Source organism: Thamnophis sirtalis, unplaced genomic scaffold (assembly GCF_051295495.1).
Source record: "Thamnophis sirtalis isolate CommonGarterSnake01/CBP01778 unplaced genomic scaffold, rThaSir2_p1.2 scaffold_2, whole genome shotgun sequence".
NCBI classification, from domain to species: domain Eukaryota; kingdom Metazoa; phylum Chordata; class Lepidosauria; order Squamata; family Natricidae; genus Thamnophis; species Thamnophis sirtalis.
In genome coordinates this window covers 60,667,138-60,673,806 of record NW_028261382.1, presented here as the reverse complement: position 1 = coordinate 60,673,806, position 6,669 = coordinate 60,667,138, and positions in this window count along the sequence as shown.

Genomic DNA, 6,669 nt, shown 5'->3' with positions numbered 1-6,669 from the left:
TGAATTGGGGCGACGGCTTGCGTGTCACAGGTTCCCCATCACGGGTGTAGGGTCTCCTGCTTCTGCAGGGGGCTGGACTAGAAGACCTCCGAGGCCCCTTCCAGCGCTGTTCATGTGTTAAAAACAACACAGCGAAAACGGCCGTCAAATCACACATGCCATGTGACCCAACGGAACACGCCCTTCATGGTATTGGACCTGGGTACTTGAGAGACTGCCTGCTGCCAATTACCTCCAACAGACCTATTAGATCCCACAGAGTAGGCCTCCTCCGAATTCCATCTACTGGCCAATATCGCCTGGCTACCACCTGGAGGAGGGCCTTCTCTGTGGCTGCTCCGGCCCTCTGGAACGAGCTCCCCGTGGAGATTCGGACCCTCACCACCCTTCAGGCCTTCCGCAAAGCCCTTAAAACCTGGCTGTTCCGACAGGCCTGGGGCTGACGAGTTCCCATCCCCGCTCGAACTGTGTGGCTGTTGATTGTTTTTAAATTCTTTCTGTAGTTGTTTGTTGTGCTGTTTTTTCCCCCCTTGTCTGTATTTCCCCGTGGCACGACAAAACCGCGCTCGACTAAAGCGCGCCCGATTAAACCGCGTCGCTGACGTCATCAGCAGGGCGACAACAGCAGGGCGACAACAGCGAGCGCAGAGAAAGAAGGGCGCTTTAAATAGCGCTTTGAAAGCAAGCCGATTCAAGTTAAGGTAAGGGTTAGGTTAAGGGTTAGGGTTAGGGTTAGGTTAAGGGTTAGGATTAGGTTAAGCGTTAGGATTAGGTTTAGCGTTAGGTTAAGGGTTAGGTTTAGGGTTAGGTTTAGGGTTAGGGTTAGGTTTAGGGTTAGGTTTAGGATTAGGTTTAGGATTAGGTTTAGGTTTAGGGGTTAATTTTAGGTTTAGGGGTTAATTTTAGGTTTAGCGTTTACAGCGTGCTTTTTTCTCCGCGCTGTTGTCGCGCTGTGATGTCAGCTACGCGGTTTCATCGAGCGCGCTTTAGTTGAACGCGGTTTTGTAGTGGAACCGTATTTCCCTCCCTTTGAATTTGAACCGCCCTGAGTCCCTCTGGGAATAGGGCGGTATATGAATGCAATAAATTCAATTCAATTCAACAGCATGGCTCAGGGCCAGACCGATTCCAGAGCTCAATCACTGCCATAACCGAAGGGCCACTTATGAAGGAGCTTTTTCAGCCGGGTAAATTTAAGGCCAGATCTTCAATCTTGCTGACGGACGCAATCCAACCCCCTTCGAGTTCAATCGCAGCTGTTTTGGAATAACGCCGCCCTTTCCCTTCCCCGTACGCATCTCTGCGCCAACGGTACCCCATGTAATATTGCTAACGTGCACAGCTAGCGTGACTTTGCAGGAGTGTGGAGCAGATGCCTCCCGTTGCTTAGCAACAACACTGGATGGAGATGCAGGAGCCTTTTTGCTTCCAGCAATCTCCTTCCAACTATTCTTAGACCTCGACGAAATTTCCAGGAGTTGGTTCAAGGCCACTTTTTCACTCCCTGCACGGGGTCTTCCCACAGCACGTGTCTCAGGAGGATTTGGACGTGACCCAAATGTCAGAGAAGGCAACCGTTAATTCAACCCAACAGGCCCACGCGAAATAAAACCTCCTCTGATTTCCCGGGCTCTGAATCTCTCACGAGACTGGATGAATGCAGGTTCAGTCCTCGATTTACAACCAACGACGGAGCCCAACGTCTCTGTTGCTAAGTGAGACGTTTGTTAAAGTGAGTTTCGCCCCGTGTTTTCATATTTTTTTTCTTGACCTAGTTGTCAAGTGAAATCCTGCGGTTGTAAAATGAGTAGCACGGTCATTAAGCGAAACTCCTTGTCAGAAGGTCGCAAAAGGGGATGGTATGACCTTGGGATGCAGCAACGGTCGTAAGTATGAACCGGTTGCCAAGCCTCTGAATTTTTCATCCCGGGAGGGATGCTACGAAGGTCGTAAGTGTGGGAAATGGTCCTACATCCATTTTTTTCAGTACTGTCGTAACTTTGAATGGTCACTAAGCGAGCTGTTTGTAAGTCAAAGGTCGTGAGGGTGAAAAACCGTCCTAAGTCACTTTTTTTCATCACTGTTGCGACTTCGAATAGTCACTAAATGGGCTGTCGTAAGTCAAAGCTCATAAGTGTGGTAAAAATGATCAAAAGTCACTTTTTTCAGCGCAGTTGTAACTTTGGTTGCTAAATGAATTGTTGTAAGCCGACGCCCACCTGTACTTCTAAGCAACGTGTAATAAGTTGCCAACTGACCGCAGAGAGGTTTAGTTGAGCAGGTGAGAGATTAATTCACACGTTGCATTAATCTGAAAACGTAGTTTGTGGTGATGAGAACACAGCCATCCTGACTCACGGCTGATAAATGGTTCTAAATAATCAGCAGCATTATAAGATTAAAGGCATCAAAGCAATCCATGGTTTTACCTGAGCCCAGCCTTACTTCATTGAGCGTTTAGGCAATTAAGATCCAGCTATGACCATTATTTTCTCAAACATCCCTCGGCGTTTAAACAAGCTTATTCAGATTCAACAAGGTAAAGGTTCCCTTCCACATATGTAGCCATTCCCAATAGGGGGCGGTGTTCATCTCTGTTTCAAAGCTGAAGAGCCAGCGCTATCCGAAGACGACTCCGTGGTCATGTGGCTGGCATGACTCAATTCCAAAGGCGCACGGAACACTGTTTATTTCCCACCAAAGGTGGTTCCTATTTTTCTACTTGCATTTTCTACGTGCTTTCGAACTGCTAGATTGACAGAAGCTGGGACAAGTCACAGGAGCTCACTCCGTTACGTGGCGCTAGGGATTTGAACCGCCAAACTGCCGACCTTTCTGATCGACAAGCTCAACGTCTTAGCCATTGAGCCACTGCGTCCCTTTCAGATTCAATAATGGTATCCAAAAAATAAAATAAAAAATAAAAAAAGCAGGAAAGGAAGCATTTCAGCATTGGGGGAAAATAGCTGAAAATACCACGGACGGCCGAGAAGAGATCATCACACAAACCAACCCTGCTTTTTCACTTGAGCCACAAATGAGCAAGTTCAAATTTATCCAACCTTGGGCACTTTATACAATAATAATCTCCTGGGAAGTCCATCATTCTGGCAAAGGTGAAAGGAAAGAGGAGGCGGAGATGACCATTAGCAAAGTGGATGGATTCAATTACAAATATCATCATTGTTAATGACCCCATCATCCTTCGCAGGGTGGAGTCTGGGCAACTGGATGGAGCCAAGTGTTTTGATGGCCAGCTGCCCTTCTTGTCACCAATGCGGCAGATACATTCTCATTGTGCAGCAGATACATTCTCATTGTGCCCAGAGAGAGAAAGATATGCCTCTACCAAGGATCGAACTCAAAGACCTCCTGATTGTGAGGTGGGAACTCCACCTCTAGGCCACCACAACACTCCATTGTTTAATTACAACAATGATGGGTATATATTTTGGGATGACCTGAAGGACCAGTTTAGAGCCAGAAAACCCTGGGGAAGAACTATTTATACGATCCGTGAAAGAGGATATGGACTTACGGGGCACACAATTAATGGTACCCTCTATCTACATCAAGTAGAGGACATAGGAAAAAGCTGAACGCCATCAAAGAGGAGGGGGGAAAATAGGTGAATCAGGCAGGGATGGGGAAGTAAACAAGCCAGTTTGATCTGGTGATTAAGGCATCAGGCTAGAAAGCGGGGGGGGGGGGTTGTTGCAAGTTCTAGTCCCGCCTTAGGCAGGAAAGCTGACTAGGTAACTTTGGGCCAATCGCCAAAAGATTGTGAGTTCTAGTTCTGTCTTAGGCAGGAAAGCCAGCTGGGTAACTTTGGGCCAATCACCAGGAGACTGGGAGTTCTAGTTGCGCCTTAACTGTGAAAGCCAGCTGGGTGACTTTGGGCCAATCACCAGGAAACTCTGAGTTCTAGTCCCGCCTTAGCCATGAAAGCCAGCTGGGTGACTTTGGGCCAATCACCAGGAGACAATGAGTTCTAGTCCCGCCGTAGCCATGAAAGCCAGCTGGGTGACTTTGGGCCAATCACCAGGAGACAATGAGTTCTAGTCCCGCCTTAGCCATGAAAGCCAGCTGGGTGACTTTGGGCCAATCACCAGGAGACAGTGAGCTCTAGTCCCGCCTTAGCTGTGAAAGCCAGCTGGGTGACTTTGGGCAAATCACCAGGAGACTGGGAGTTCTAGTCTCATGGAGTCCCTCCCGCTCAGCCCAAAGGACATGACAGGACTGTTGTTGGAAAAATAAGAGAAGAGGAAGGTGTGTTGGATATGTTTGCCGCCTTGAGCTATTTGTAAAAAATAATAAAAAGGCAGGAAACAAATAAAAAAATAAATATATATATAAATCCAGAAGTAAGAAGAGGCATGGTTGCCATGTTTGATCACAATTCAATTCACTCCCTAAACCATCTGAAAACGCAGGGGGTTGGACTAGAAGACCTCCAAGGTCCCTTCCACTCTGTTATTCTATTCTATCCTATCCTATCCTTCCTCCTTGCCAGGTTGAGGAAATGCCAGGGAACTTACTCAGGTGGGGAAAAGACTCCAGAAGGCCAATTTACTCCTCCAATCATTTAACCTCATGCCTTCAACATCTGTATCCCCCCCCCCGCTCAAACCGGCTAAACAGCCAGGCCCAAATCATGGATGGATTTAATTCTTGCTGTATCTCCATCCCCAGCTACCTACGTACCTCCGAGATCAAGAAGCCACATCCCCTTCTAGCTCCCAAATGGCACGCAAGCCATAATTTCAAAATAGATGGCATGCAAAGGGTTATTTAAAAAAAGTGGGGGGGACAAATCATCTGGATATAGTCTGGAATCCAGTTTGCCCTTCTACCAGCCAATAACAATAATACCCTAATTCTGCATATATATCTTTCTCTCTCTCTCTCTGTCTGCCTCTTTCTTTCTCTCTCTCATTTTCTTTCTTTCTCTCTCTCTCTGTCTCACTTTCTCATATCTTTCTGTCTCTTTCTCTCATCTCTCTGTCTCTCATCTCTGTCTCTCGCTCCCCCTGTCTCCCGCTCTCTCTTTCTCTCTCTCTGTCTCATCTTTCTGTCTCATCTCTCTTTCTCTCTCTTTCTCTCTCTGTCTCTCTATCTCTCTATCTCCCCCTCTCTTTCTCTCTCTCTCTCTGTCTCATCTTTCTGTCTCATCTCTCTCTTTCTCTCTCATCTCTCTGTCTCTCTCCGTTTCTCATCTCTCTCTCTGTCTCTCTCCTGCTCTCTCTTTCTCTCTCTGTCTCTCTCTCTCTCTTTCTCTGTCTCTCTCTCTCTGTCTCTCTCTCTGTTTCTCATCTCTCTGTCTCTCTCTCCCCCTCTCTCTTTCTCTCTATCTCCCCCTCTCTCATCTCTCTCTGTCTCTGTCTCCCTCCCCCCTCCCTCTGCAAACCGATCGGGCACAATGCTCAAGCCAGCCAGCCAAATTGCAGATAAACAACCTTCCACCCTGCCACGGAATTACATCACCCTAGCTTTTCCCCCCCACCCTACCCCACCCCTGCACAAACACACACCCTAGCATCTCTCCAGGGGCACACCGAAAGGATGCTGAAGAGGGAGGGGGGGTAGAAAGCCTCAGATGGTAAGGAGGAAGCCAGCTTCGAAATCTCATAAAACTGACTCTCCGGGAGAGAGAGAATTGTCAGAAAATGGACTGGCTTGGTTTGGCCCCAGCACATGGCCGAGCGGTAGCCCATCAGGGTTGCTAGCTGCCAATCAAAGGGCAGGCCTTAGGATTTGCAACCCCCCCCCCTTTAAAAAATCCTGCTTTCCTGCAGCAGCCCAGAAAGCCGAAACCCCTATCCTTAAAAGCGTGTCTGTCTGTGGATGCTTGCTTATTAATCTTCCAGGAAAGCTTGACATTCACTCCCCCTCCCTCCCTTTACGCAGACCTAGAGAGGGGTCTCTCTGTGAAAATTGAGGGGGCTGGGGAGGGAGGGAGAGAAGAGGGGAGGCATTCTGCTTGCCCTCCCTTGAGGCAGGGGAGGAAATGGAAGTGCCCCCCTCCTCTTCTTTAGCATCATCTGGGATGCCAAAAAGGGGGGGGGAGAGAGAGAGAGAAAGAAAGAGAAAAAAAATAAGGGAGTCAACCTTACCTGTTTTTCTTCTACGGGAAAGCCAAAATGGGCAGATGCCGGATGAGAGAAAGAGAGAGAGAGAGAGAGGAAAGGAGGGAAGAAAAAAAGGCAAAATTAGAAGAATAAGAAAGCACACAGCCGCCCGAGACTCAAGACCCCCTCCCCAAAATAAGGCAGGCAGTGCCTTATTCTCCCCCATCTTCTCTCACCCACCCACCCCAAAAATAAACCTCACCTGGGTTGACAAGCTTGCTCTTGTACCGCAGGGCTGTGCTCATCTCGAAGACCCTCGCCCTCCCCCCCCCCAAAAAAGAGGGTCTGGGGCTTCCTGGATTAGGGGTGGCGGCTGCCTCCCCCACCCCTCCCCTCCGCCCTTGCAATCCGGGCAGCGAGCCCTGCCCCACCGCCTTTCCCGGCTTTGCAAACGCGGCTCCGGCGGAGGCTGCAGCAAGCGGAATAAACGGAGATCCAAGGAAAAGGGGAGGAGGGGGAGGGAGGAATAGGAAAGGAGGGAGGCGGACCCAAAGCAGGCCTGGCCCCGCCCAATCTGTCGCCGGCAGCCAATCAAAAGCCA